We start from the raw sequence: 14,548 nt of genomic DNA on the forward strand, positions 1-14,548 counted from the left end.
TGCCATATTAAGCAATTCTTATTACTTTTAAACTTGTGTGTGTCCAGACATACTCTGCTTAAGCATAGTGAATTCTTTTCATTTTCTATTGTCTCAGCATCTATCTGGAATATGAGCTGCACTTTCTCCTACTAGCAGCAGAGTTCAGCCAGCCTTGACACTTTCTAGTTCTACACCACACCCAAGTGGCCCAAGCCAGTACCAGAGATGAGAACCGAGAGGCATCTTTCACTCAGGCACCTGCCCACACACTTCAAGTGACCCCACTCTACTCCCTTATTTGCTCTGCTGGTTGGCTGCAGTGCTCTCTCTCTCTGCCTGACTCTTTGTTCCTGCCTTGCGTGACCCAGGGACAGAGGACTGCCCTCGTGACTCACGGCACCCTCCCTGCTCAGGACCTGTAAGTAAAAATCTTTGAACATGCTTCCCATTGTGTGGTGTGCTGAATTTGTGCCTGAATTTGTGTCGGGCTCCTGGCACGAGTGACGATCAGGCAGGAATAACCTGGACATGGATCAGACAAGAGCCACCAGGGCATCTGTCAGTACACACACAATTCAAGAGGGACCCCCTGGTCACAGGTGGAACAACAAGACATCAGGCCGTCCGCCAGGCAAAGCAGCATCTCATGAAAGCACTGGAAACAGCACGCCCAGCCCCTTCACTCATCATTAGGGCGGGGCTGCCAGCCACTCTGGCACTGGAACCCCAATTTAGCTGGAGGCCCTCAAAACACCGTAAGACTCAGGCTCCATGTCAGCAATCAGAGAGATGTCAGACATCAGAATTATCAATAGTTTCATTTCTTAAAAAATTATTAATATGATTTAACTAAATTTTCAAATTATTAAATTTAAAACTCAGCTTTAAACAATTTTGATTTAAACATTTCACATTAACTACTTTATGTAACTTTTAATAATTTAGAAAAAATAATTTTCTGAAAACACAAAAAATTGTAATTTTTGCTTTGTTATTTACTTAAATTCAAATTTTTGATAGAAACATATTCAAATTTTGTATACTTCAAATTCAATGACATTTTTGGTTTTTTGCTTGTTTGAGACAGAGTTTTGCTCTGTTGCCTAGGCTGGAGTGCAGTGCCGGGATCTCAGCTCACTGCAGCCTCTGCCTTCTGGATTCAAGCGATTCTTCTGCCTTGGCCTTCCGAGTAGCGTGCGCCACCACGTCTGGCTAACTTATTTTGTATTTTTAGTAGAGATGGGGTTTCACCATGTTGGTCAGGCTGGTCTTGAACTCCCGACCTCAGGTGATCCGCCCTCCTTGGCCTCCCAAAGTGCTGGGATTACAGGCGTGAGCCACCACACCTGGCCCAATGACATGCTTTATTTTTTAATCCTTTAGATCAAGTGGTAGCAAACATTTTCTGTAAAGGGCCAGAGAGTAAGTACTTTAGACTTCATGGCCACATGTCTCTGATGCACTATTTTATTTTTTAACAACTCTTTAAAAAATGTAAACGCTGCACAAAAACAGGCTGTAGGCTGCCATGTGCTGGCCCTGCATTAAGCCATGAACACCAATAGAACAAGCATTATCTGAAAATGCTTAATATAAAACATAATTAGTGATTTGCAGAAATAAAAACAAAATAATCAATGTTATGGGAAACATATGCACCTATTCATCAATCATGTCTTGATCTGTTACTCATTCAAACATGAGTGGCATCTGAACAGAACACCCAGATATGCACAGTAGCAGTTAAATTCAGTGGTCTTTGATATTTTGCCAACATTAATTCATATAAAAACCATAGCTCTCCACATATTTTTTCCATCTTGAAGATGTATTTGCCGAAGACGACATAACGTATTGTATCAATAGTGCGCTGGCTTGACTTAAAACTCTGAAAGATTTAGACATGATATGTGGCCCCCATTTGAACTCTGGTGCTCTAACCACTGCCAGTGTCAGGGACAGGCCCAGGGACAGCAGGGCCACCCGAGTGCGCCCAGATGCTGTGTACAAGGAGACGGCCAGCAACTCATCAGCATGCATGGTGCAGCTGCAATGGATTTCTGCTCCAAAGGACAGAGCTGGTGTCAGGATGAGCTTCTGAGATAGAATAAGGCAAGTGGGGAGCCTGCTGGGAGGAACAGGGGCCTAAGACAGGAACAGAGGCCACATCAGGAGCCAGCAGAGGCTGACGCATCATGGCAAGCTGCCCGGGGGCCCATGTTGTTGTACCCAGGAACATGCGGGTGTCTGGGTTGTGCAGGGCCAGACCTGAAAGGGCCTTTCACGCTGAGGTGATGTCTTTGAACTCCATCCGGAAAGCCATGGAGAGTCTGCAGGTTTGCATCCAGCGGTAAGGAAGGTGGACTGATAATGTGGGGACAGGTGAGGAAGACAGGAGAGAGGGAACAGGGGATAGTCACAGCCCTACCTCAGGCCAGTCAGGGATGAGACGGCCTAAACTCTCCCATGGTGGCATGGGTGGAGAGAGAAGCTGGGGAGGAGAAACGATGCAGAGATCTCACCAGGCCAGGGAGCTGGGCTGGGCAGCCAGGGAGAGAGAAACAACGCTCCCAGAGGACGGACGGATGTTAGAGCAAAGCCGAGCCCAGCTGCTGGCGAATGCATCTGTGATGCCTGTGAGGAGCCGGGAGCTCAGATCTGCTCTACTTCTCGACTGCCGCAGAACTCATCACCAGCTCCAGTGCTCTCAGAGCCCTGATTTTTCACAAACCGACTCCTCCAACCTTCCCCTGTGGGCAGTTCACACAGGCCGGAGTCACTTTGTCACATCTCTCCTCTCTCCACCAGGTCATGGGCAAACCTTCCTGACATACTTTATGGCATTACAGCAAAGGGGAGTCCAGGCCCTAGTGCTAAGGCAGGAGCCTTGGTGTCATCAGGTGGGAGCCTCCGCCACCTGTCCGGATTCTTTCCTTCAATGCTCACAATACTGGGGCTGTCATGGGACAGTGAACTAGCAGTGGGGCACTTAGGGTCGGCCTGACACCCATGGGCAATCAGCCACTGGTAGCTGTGACTCCACCTTAATTCCTTTTACCCAGCTCATACCCTCACAGAGGCTGCCATGGTCCTGAGGGCTTGGGAACCTATGGGCAGGTCCCTGAGGGCATAAAGGAGTGAAAACCAAGGAGGAGGTGGGTGGGACAGAAGCTGTCTGCAAAGGCTGCCCCCACGTCTGGGGCAGGCTCTCCTGGGAAGCAGAGCCTCCATTCTCACAGACGCTTAGCTTGTGACAGGGGCTGGGAGAGGAGGTCGTCTATTTCTGACAGTGATGCCGACAGGCCTCTGGTGTGGTGAGTTCAGGAGGGCTGTACCGCAATGCCCTGCCCATCGCTCGACGAAGCCTCACCAGACAGTTGGCACAGGCTCTACAGACTCTTGCCCTCTCTTGGTGACAGAGGAGAAGTGGTGGTGGTAGAGCAGGAACTGCTGCGTGGGGCTCAGAAAAGAAGCTGAGAGGATGCTGGGAGCAGAAACAGAGACAGGTGCCAGGGGCAGTGTGAGAGCCAGGAAGGTTCACGGTTGCTGACCTGCATGGCTATCACAGTGAGATGGGGGACCAAGGCCAGGGCAACCGCAGAACGCGCTGAGCAACATGCAGGGCACAACTCACAGCTCTAGGGCCAGTCCAGCTGCAGGAGCCCCTCCTTCACTGCAGCTGTGTTGTTCCTGTGCCCCCAGGAGGCCTGGTCTGAGACAGATAAGATGACCCATTTTGGTAAAAGAGGCGTGTGGAAAACATCAAATCATCCCCTTCCCTCTGCAGTCTAAGGTAGCACGTTTTACAGTTTCACATTACGAGTCGCCTTGCACAAAATCCTTACCTAAGCATGCATCTGTGCACACATCTGTGCCTAGCTCCCTGCTGGGAGTTCGGGATCTCCTGTTAAATACGGATGCACAGCATATCTCCAACAGAGGAAGTCAAAAGCAACCCACAGGATTAGAACCAAGAAACCACAAAAGGGAAACATAAATGTTCTTTAATTATTTCAAATAAGAAACAATGAAACCTCTTTTGACCTATTTTATAGTAGAAATTCACTTACTGTATTTGAAAACTGTAAGTGGAAGTTTCTGTAGGTTTATTAATTTAATTATTCCCTTGCCATGCATCAAACGAGTGAGGTGCACAGTCATGAAAAATGACTCCACACTGTGATTAGCCAGGTCTGAGAAACTGAGGACTAGCCAGAAGCTCAAAAACACCAGAGCCATGAACAGACCTGGCTAAGAAGAGCTAGTCACCAGGTGAGCAGTGCCGTGGCCCCTGAGGAGGGGCTGGCCAGGCCCAAGCACAGTGGCTGCTGGGACTAGCTGCATTGTGTCTCCAGCCGAGGCCCCAGGGGTCTCCTAACAGGGACAGAAGACGAACCAAAGAAGAAACAATTTGAGAAGAGCCAGAACTTCTAGAGAAGAAGCCAAAATTTTTATCCAGGAGAAAGCACTTAATATTGTCATGGTTTTAGGCAGTCCAGATCAAGCCAATCATAGGGTAAGAAAAAAGGAAAAGACAGATGGTAAAGAGCTGTCTGAACTCTGGATTCTTTATGATGAAATTATTCTGGAGAAATAAAGTGCTTATAGAAGTTGGGTAAAAACGAGGACTGTTGCTGCCTGGTTGCTGGACACACTCACGTTTTCAAAAGTCCAACTCTCTGCCTTCTCCCGCTGGGTCAGGGTTTTCATTTGATTTGGTTTCTACAGGAAGCTGAGCTCAACAGCAGGCTTTAGTCTCTCTAGTTTACCCCCACACGAACCACATTCATGGAAAGAGGTGGCCAAGAGGCCAGGCCACTCCCACGGAGGCCGGTGGTATTCTGTGTCCTGCCGGCTCTACCAGGACACAGCCCTCGGAGAGTCCCAGTCCAGAGGAAACCAGGTTGCCTTGCAACTTCCTATCATCCCGTTTCCCAACTGATACATAACGCATGATTATTGTTTTCCTTGAAATGAGAAAAGTATAATTTCCCCATCTGCATTGTAACCCTTACCTTAAAAGACCAAAACTTACGGCAAGCCACAATTCAGAAAAGTATATTCAAGAAACAACTTGCAAAGTATACCTCAACACCCATACTGTAAAATCCCGGCAGAATGGATCAGGTAAGTGTGAAACCGTAACCCCACCACGGGCAGTGACAACAGCTATCTGGCCACAGGTAAAGGCTCCTAGTGAGGAGTCCACGGCTCAGTGAGAATGTGGTGAACATGCCTGGCAAAGGTCATGTCAGCTGGTTTGTGTGTAACTTTTCAGGAATCTGGCAGGTCTACTAAATGAGATATGACTTTAAGTGAAAATACGCTAAAAGCACAATCTCAAGAGATATGCTGTCATTAAAAATTAATCTGGGATTACAGTTAACATTGTGAAAGATACCATGGTAAGCTTGTTAAGAGATCCTGCCGGCATCCCCCGCTGTGCGCCCATCTTGGGCTCTGCGCGCCACCTTGTCAACGAAGGCAGTTGTTCTGTGCTTTCTCAGATTCTGTATTTGTCAGTTAGGCATCCAGTCCTCACAGGACCGATTCTATTAAGTACATTTTCTTATTCCTAATGCTCTGGCATTTGTGGGCCTTACAGACACAGGGAGAGACTGGCCCTCCCAGGGCTTAGAGCAGCACAGGGTTCCAGGAGGGTGGTCGGCTCTACCCACCTCCCTTAGCTAACTTCCCGCCTGCCCTAAATCACCCAAGGGCCTGGTAGCAGGCAGCTAGTGATCTTTCCTACAGCCTAAGGCCCACTGGAACTGTTCACACCAGCCAGTCCTACACCGGTGCCCTGCCCTGCCTTTCCCGCTCAGGGGAAACCCCACTCAGGCTCTGTCCTGGGCTTTCCTGTGGCTCCTTTCTGCCCCTTGACTGACACCACTGTGCCCCGTGGGCCTGCTTGGAGCGAGTGCCCCTCCTCTAGGAAACGCAAGTAATAAAAGTCTCCTTTCAGTGGCAGAGGCCTCTTGGGTTCTGGTTCCTTGGTCACCTCCACATGCTACAATTCTGTGGGCACAAAGGAGACAGAACAGTTCTCAAGACCTTCTTGGTTTAACAATACATCCTTTTAGACTCGTCTATAAAACACAAAAGCATGCTAGTTTCCTGACTATCACACTGTATAAATCCTGTTTGATATTTGTTCTGCATTCATATAAAAAGTTAGATTAAAATGGTATTTACATATATTTTGCCTTCATTTTCATAAAGAGATCATTTGGTTTTTTCCTCATCAAATGACAGAGCCCAATGCAGAGTAAATCTTCCTAACATCAAAAATGCGTATTTTTTGGTTTCTTGAAAGTCAGAGTAATGTAGACTCTCCCGGCATGACAAGACAAACCGTGCCCTAACTGTGGTAAATCTGTGTGCCAGCAAGTGGAAAGGTGCCCTAGGGGGGCACTGGCTCTCTTCCTGCTTATTAATTCATTCTGCAGTCATTTCACATGAAGTTACCAGAGCTGAAGTAATGCCCTCACAACGTATCTATGGTTCTCTTCCTTTTTCTTCTCATTTCTTCTTTCTACCTTTAGGATTATTTAAGAGAAACATAAAAATAGAATGTCTGATTCATGAGAATCCAGAAACTCACAGCAGAATAGCAATGATTCACTGTATCACGTATGGTTTCTATGATGATTAAACTGACAGTTTACAATTTTAATAAGATACCTTAAAGCTCTTTTTTCCCAACTTTAAAAGTTCATCAATTTCTGACTTCAGCTGCCATGTCTTTGCAAGTTAATAACTGTTTAATTCTAGGAGAATGTCACAAATAGCCATACACCATTTAGTATCTGACATTCCTGGTATCTAATTAATTTTATTTTTATCTATGTCCTCAGAGTAAAGTTCTCAAATTTAATGTTCCCAGAATATTAATTTAGGAAAACTCTTAAAAGCATTTTTCTACTCTTATAAGAAGGGAAAAAAATGAGTTTATTAGAATTCTAAAATCTCTTTGAGAGTAATTTACTCATTATTTACATAAAATCAACACATGGGAAATTGTAACATTACTTAACGTAATATTAAAGTACCTCAGAAATGTATGTTAATAAGAAAAGTAGCAAATATTCATTCATCTACCTATTTACTGAGCATCTGCTATGTGCCAGTACTATCCTAAATGCCTGAGATACATCAGTGAACAAAAAGACGTTAACATCTGCTTTCCTGGAGCTTATGTTCTAATAAGGAAAAAAAAAGACAACTGACAATGGGTGTCATAAAAGATTAAATGCCATCAAGTGTCAACGGACAACAGTGACTGTTACTCTAGGAAGATGGCTGGATGTGGGAAGGCAGTAATGGCTATGCCATTTTGGAAAAGACTGCAACAAACTTCAAGGTGGTGAGGAAGGTGGCCATAAGACAGCTGGCAAGAGCGTTCTGGAAGGGAAGATGGAAGGTTCTAGGTAGCTGCAGCACCTGAAACCGCCCAGGAACAGCCAGGCAGCCAGACTGACAGCAGCACAGGTAAGAGAGAGTGAGAAGAGATGGAGGCCACTCTGCACATGGGACCTCCTGGGCCACAGTGAGGACATGGCAGTCACATGGTGGCAAGAGACTGTGGTAGCATCTTGAACACGGGCTTTAATCTAGTTCTGATCTAGTTTTAAAAGGAACACTCAGGCCAGAGTTGGGGACAGGGGCACAGGAGGCATGTTCTGAAGGCACTCCCCACAGGCCTCCTGGCTGCCATGTGGAATAGAAGAGAAAGGATAGGCTGCCTTCAGCCTGAGCGCCTGGAAGGAAAGAGCTGCTGAGATGGGAAGATTATGGCAAGAGCAAGGGAATGAGAATTTGGAACCTTAAGTTGTGGAGGTCTACAGACGCCTGACAGAAGATGCTGCTGGCTTTGGGGTCTGAGTCTGGAGAGCAGGGGGAAGGTGTGGGCTGGAGACACAGGTGTGGCACTCACCCATAGAGGTGAGGCTGGGTGCAATTCCTGAGTGAGGAGCATACTGCCAGGAGGTTAGGAGAGGAAGAAGCAGGGAGCCAGGAAGGGCACCTGCCAAAGCAGAGGGCACAGGAAAAGTCGGTTGAGTGATGGCCACCTGCCAATCACTACACATGCATTTGCTCATTTAAACGTCATCAAATCTCAGTAAAGGAGACTGAGATTTCAGAGCAGCAGCCTGGACATGGCTGCTATCTGTTTTACAAGCATCATAGATGCCATCTGAGCTTTGGCCTTTGTGGGTGGAGCCTGCACAGCTGTGCAGAATGGCCATGGTTTCGGCAAAGCAGTAACCAGCACAGAGTCACGAGCTGGTCCCCCTGGTCAAAGCCCTGCTCTCTCTTCTACTAGCCAAGGGCCTTAGGCAATTTCTTACCTTCTGGGCTCCTCAGATGCCCCCTCTGCAAAACACATGACAGAGCCAGGACACACCCCTGAGTTCATGGGGTACCAAGTGAGGATACTGCTTAGGCTGCAGCAGCTGCACCCCCAGTAGGCAGATACCACATGGCTCCCACCACCTCATGGGGAGGAGCCTGGCAGCCAGCTGGGCTGAGTCGCTGACCAAGGTCACATGCTGGCCATGTACTAGCACCCACTCCAAACCCAGAGCTCTCCAACCTGGGGACCCACACTCCACCCTGCTACAATGCGGCCCAATTAAAGAAAAAACACAGCCGGGAGCGGTGGCTCACGCCTGTAATCCCAGCACTTTGGGAGGCCGAGGCGGGCAGATCACGAGGTCAGGAGATCGAGACCATCCTGGTTAACACGGTGAAACCCAGTCTCTACTAAAAATACAAAAAATTAGCCGGGTGTAGTGGCGGGCACCTGTAGTCCCAGCTACTTGGGAGGCTGAGGCAGGAGAGTGGGGTGAACCCGGGAGGCAGAGCTCGCAGTGAGCCGAGATAGCACCACTGCACTCCAGCCTGGGCGACAGAGCAAGACTCTGTCTCAAAAACAAAAAAGAAAAAACAAAACTACTTGAGTTTATTTTATCAAGATTCCTTACAATATTAAGTCAAATAACATATACATATTTCTTTATATTAACACATTTCTGTTTTCTGAATGAGAATGTTTCAAACAGAACAGACTAAGTACAACTTTCAGTCTACTTGCAACATTCCTCCACTTCTTCACACAAATGAATTCAATTAAGCTTTTTCCATTGGCTTTAAAGGTGACTTTACCAGGCAACTTAGGGTTAAAAATCAAAGTCTACACTTCTCAAATTAGTATAGCAGGTGTTCGATTTGAAAAACAACAAAAAGGCAGGAGCCAAAAAAAAGGAGACACTTGACTTGAGGGACCTTAATTAGCTGCGGTAGCATAATGTGGCTTAAAGCAAGCAAGCAGCCACAGACAGTGACCAAGGGTGGCTCAGGCAACCCAGGGTAGGTAAGGTGACCCGGAGTGGCTAAGGTGGCCCAGGGTGGCTTAGGAGACCCAGAGGTGGCTACGGTGGCCCAGGGGTGGCTAAGGGGACCCACAAACAGCTAATATGACCATGAGTGACTAAGGTGAGAGGGTGGCTAAGGTGACCAACAAATGGCTGAGGTGATCCTGGGGTAGCTAAAGGTTACTCACAGGTGGCTGAGGTAACCCACAGGTGGCTAAGGAGACCCTGTGATGACTAAGGTGACCCTGTGATGACTAAGGTGACCCTGTGGTGGCTAACATGGCCCAGGGGTGGCTAAGGCGACCCGGGGATGCTAAGGTGACCCTGGGGTAGCTCAGGTGGCCCACAGGTAGTTCAGGTGGTACTATGCCAGCAACAGAGGACGACTCAAATGTAGGAGGACTAGCACCCTCCAAGGACAGCTCCATTCCCATTTACAGACTCTGGGAAACTTTTTAAATTCTTACGAGCTCTGAATATAAATTTGATACTAAACTGGGACATACATCGACAGGTATTTCTTTAAAGATTCTTAGGCATTATTTAAAAACAATGTTTTCTATAATTGGCTATTAAAAATAAAACAGAATGCCAATCCTTTGAAATATATTCTGTAAAACTGTTACTACATATTTAGATCAAGGGAGTATAGGCTAATTTTTTGCATTTTAACATAATTATTACCTATTTGGAATATTAAGCTTAAAACAATAGAATCATAAAATTATGTTACACAAATACTACACCAGCAAAGTAACAACTTTTTTTTTTTTTTTTTTTTGAGACAGGGTCTCACTCTGCCGCCCAGGCTGGAGTGCAGTGGCGCGATCTCGGCTCATTGCCACCTGTCTCCTGGGATCAGGCAATTCTCCCACCTCAGCCTCTCGAGTAGCTGGGACTATAGGCATGCGCCACCATGCCTGGCTAATTTATTTTTACTTTTATTGTTTGTACAGACAGGGTTTCACCATGTTACCCAGGCTAGTCTCAAACTCCTGGGCTTCAGTAATCCTCCTGTCTCAGCCTCCCAAAGTTCTGGGATTATAGGCTTGAGCCACCACAGTCGGCCACAGTTTTTTGAACTGCAAAAGATGTGCAAAACTTCTCATTCCATAACACAATAAGCCCCTTCCACAGACTTAGTTTATCAAATTTATAAATTACTTGATAAAATTTTATTTACCATTCAGATCACTCACTGAATTAAACCAGCTATAAGTATTCCATCTCACTGCCTCATGGATCCTCTAAATGGTGAAAATAAAGCCAGGGACCAGAAAGTTTTCTGAAGGAAACAGGCTTCTGGATGCACATTGGGAATGCAAACACACACACACACACACACACACACACATGCACGCACGCACGCACGCACAGATGGTGTAAAGACAGGAGGTTTGTCCTAGTGGCCACTGCTCAGAACACCACTCAAATTCCACTGAGCCTCCGCCACTGAGTCTTAGAAGCGGCCCTACAGCACCATCTGCTGTTTTGCAGAGGTCACTCAACGCTCTATACCAGAGCAACCAAACCAGGAGCCACCCGGAAGCTACCAGGCATGGGCAACCTGTACCTCACAGCCTGGTCCGGGTGCTCTGCTGAATACAAACCATCTGACAGGACAGCAACATCAAAAAAGGTCGCCCTGGGCCCTGATGGGTAGGACACCTGCATGGGGTGAGAGGAAAGTTTTTGGGGTAAGAAGAATGTTCTCTACCCCGACTGCTTGGTGGTGTGGCACTGGCACACATTTGTCAGAATATATCAGAGTGCACACTTTAGAAGAATGACTTTTGGCTGGGTCGAGGCGGGTGGATCACCCGAGGTCAGGAGTTCGAGACCAGCCGGGCCAACATGGTGACACTCCGTCTCTACTAAAAATACAAAAACTAGCTGGGTGTGGTGGCAGGTGCCTGTAATCCCAGCTACTCAGGAGGTTGAGGCAGGAGAATCGCTTGAGCCCGAAAGGCAGAGGTTGCAGTGAGCAGAGATCATACCATTGCAATCCAGCCTGGGCATCAAGGGTGAAACTCTGTGAAGAAAAAAAAAAAGACTTTTATTGTCTGTACATTTTACCTCAGTAAATACAGTTTAAAAAAATATCAGAAATTCCAGAAGAAAACCAATTCTGTAAGAAAGGTAAGTCTCAATTTGAAATAAAATAGAAAATACATGTATTTCAAGAAGAATGAATTAAATGGGTTCCAAGAAACAGAATGAATAAGCTGGAAAAGGCTGGAGACAGCATAAGAAAGGCAGTGGTCTCTCTCAACAAGAGGACACGGAGAGGCAGAAGTGCTGATGTTCAGGGCCCACAGGCGCATAGGGCCCCACACTACCACTCACCGCGCTCGCCGTGCCCGATGGGCACCTTCCCCGCCCCACGCGACAGAGGAGGAAGTGGAGCGGGGATCGAGGCACTTGCTCGACTGCTGGATCCAAACTCAACTCCATTCCCCACTCCGCTCTACCACTCCATGCCAGGCAAGAATACGGGAAAAGAGAAAACGGAACCAAAAAATCAAGTACACCAAATCCAAGTATAAAGCAAATTAAACTGTGGCATGACTTTCAGCAATCATCATAATAATGTCAGTGCCACGTATGAATTTGGAACTTTGATTGAACCAAGGTTACAGAACAGAAAAAGTTTTCTACTTTGGTAATCCCAGCACAGTGGGAGGCTGAGGTGGGTGGATCACCTGAGCCCAGGAGTTCAAGATCAGCCTGGGCAACACAGCAAAACCCCGATTCTACAAAAACTACAAAAATTAGGCAGGCGTGGTGGCGGACACCTGTAGTCTCAGCTACTCAGGAGGCTGAGGCAGGAGAACTGCTTGAACCTGAGAGGTGGAGGTTGCAGTGAGCTGAGATTGTGCCACTGCACTCCAGCCTGGCAACAGAGCGAGACTCTGTCTTAAAAAAAAAAAGAAAAAAAAAAAGAAGACAACAAACTAACAGAGCTCAGACAAACTGACACCACCGAGGAGGTGAGGGCCAGAAAAGTGCTTCTGCTGCCTTCCACGCAGGAAACTGAGAGGCCGCCCAGCACCCACGGGCCACAAGCACATGGGCCACTCAGTCTCTAGGATGACCAGCAGAGGGGCATGGCTTCAAGCTTGGTAAACTGACCCAGCGCTCACCCTCGAGCCCTTTTCCCATGCCCCTCTACCAAGGGTGCCGCAAGAATGAAAGGCTCATTTTCTCAGTCTCTTTTGTGACTAAAGCTGGCTACAAAACAATTCTGGCCAAAGAGAAAGATACAGTTCTGGCCAAGTGAAAATATGCTGGGGGCAATGCCTCTGACAAAAGGAACAGACAAGAGCTCCACTGCTGCTCCTTCTCAGTTGTTCCTGTTTCAAACACAGATGTGATGTCTAAAGCTGCTGCTGCTGCACTGCAATGATACTGACCCAGAGCCCTAACACAGCTGAACTCAGAACTAGCTCTAGCAAACTCCCCCCTCTGGATTACCTATGACATAATAAGTGTGTATATACGTCCAAGGTGTGTAAGATACTGTGAGTCATGCTGTGACTTTCACCCAGAATCAATCTAAATGATACAGGAAAAGAAGGTTGGAGAAATGTCAGGGAGCTAAATCCTCCTCCACGTGAACTAACAGTGCACAGATAATGTCTCAAGTTCATAAATCAAACCATAGCAAGTGCAGGATGCAGCCCTTTCTCTTGGTTAAGCTCCTACTATGTTGCATCTCTGTCATTATAGCCAATCCTAATACTAATTAATACAGAAATACAAATATCAAAAATGCATTTTAAAAAATCAGTGACGCCGCTGAGGAGGGCAAGAGCTATACTCTATTGCTTCTCATCAAAAGCCCTTCTAAGTTTGAGGGCATCACTTCCAGAGAAATTGAAATTAAGCACAGGTCTGCTCTTCTCCTGGCACCAGCAGGCCCAGCCTCTCCCCACTGTCTGGCTCACCAGGCTTCTGGAGTCATATCCTGAGCCCCTCCTGCCTAGGACGCCCACCTCCCATGCCATCTGCCTGGAAAACACACCTAGTTTTCCAGACTTGCTGCAACCCTACATCCATGAACTCTCCTGCCCTGCCTCCTGGGCACACCTCCTTCCGTCCCCACTTTCCTCACAGTGCCACCATCATCACAGGATTCCTCCCCTCCACATCCACCGGGCCGTTCACACGCAGCGGGCAGAGACTGCATCTGAACCCTCAGTGCCTCAATCGGAGGCAAGGCAGAGGCCGACCTCTGTCACTGAATGCAGACATCCTCACGCCGCCCTCTGCAGAGACTTCAAATGTTTTACTTTAAATTGGATTAATGGGCCTTCACTCTTCAGGGTCACTAAAGCATAAAGCTCCTGCCACACCCGAAGTGCCACTCATGCACCCTCAGACCAAGGAAGGGCGGCCACGGGGCAGGAATGGCCAAGAGCCCCAACCCCACCACCAGCATGGGTGGGCATAAGTTAAGAAGGGGGTTAGGAGTCATCAGTCTTCCAGAACTCTCCACATACCGGGATCACAAGGGGCTGCAGGCTGGAACCTCGGCCTCCAGTGCCTTACATGGGGGAATCTGTCCACAAGAGGGAGCTGCTGTGTCACTCCAAGTCCCTCCACGTAGAAAAAGCCTTCAGGGCCGGGCACGGTGGCTCAAGCCTGTAATCCCAGCACTTTGGGAGGCCGAGACGGGCGGATCACGAGGTCAGGAGATCAAGACCAGCCTGGCTAACACGGTGAAACCCCGTCTCTACTAAAAATACAAAAAACTAGCCGGGTGAGGTGGCGGGCGCCTGTAGTCCCAGCTATTTGGGAGGCTGAGGCAGGAGAATGGCGTAAACCTGGGAGGCAGAGCTTGTAGTGAGCTGAGATCCGGCCACTGCACTCCAGCCTGGGTGACAGAGCGAGACTCTGTCTCCAAAAAAAAAAAAAAAAAAAAGAAAAAGCCTTCAGGAAATACTGAACAGAAGTAAATTCAGATTGTCCTGGATGTACACATGAATCTTCTCACTTCTTTCCTTTCACACACACCAGTCTTCAAGGTATCTGGATTCTACTTTTAGTTCAGTCATGCTTAGAGCACAACAAAGCTAAAAAAAATTACCAATTTCTAAGAACTTCAGATCTTTATGATTTTACACTCAACAGTGTATATTTTGTTAAATTCTTATCTATTCAAGTCATACTTCTGTGGTTAATTGTGT

At 47.4% G+C, this 14,548-nt stretch overlaps 1 protein-coding gene and 1 long non-coding RNA gene across 21 annotated transcripts in view; both read right to left on the minus strand.

The window, feature by feature from the left end:
• ADARB1 (adenosine deaminase RNA specific B1) overlaps positions 1 to 14,548 on the minus strand; it is a 139,445-nt gene that overhangs the window by 64,743 nt on the left and 60,154 nt on the right. The window lies entirely within an intron of this gene.
• On the minus strand, positions 9,869 to 13,504 carry LOC144339593 (uncharacterized). Its single transcript, XR_013414784.1, has 2 exons — positions 11,210 to 13,504; positions 9,869 to 10,340 (listed from the first exon to the last, which is right to left on the minus strand). It is a non-coding gene; the product is annotated as an uncharacterized LOC144339593 (long non-coding RNA).

Source organism: Macaca mulatta, chromosome 3, assembly GCF_049350105.2.
Source record: "Macaca mulatta isolate MMU2019108-1 chromosome 3, T2T-MMU8v2.0, whole genome shotgun sequence".
Lineage (NCBI taxonomy): Eukaryota > Metazoa > Chordata > Mammalia > Primates > Cercopithecidae > Macaca > Macaca mulatta.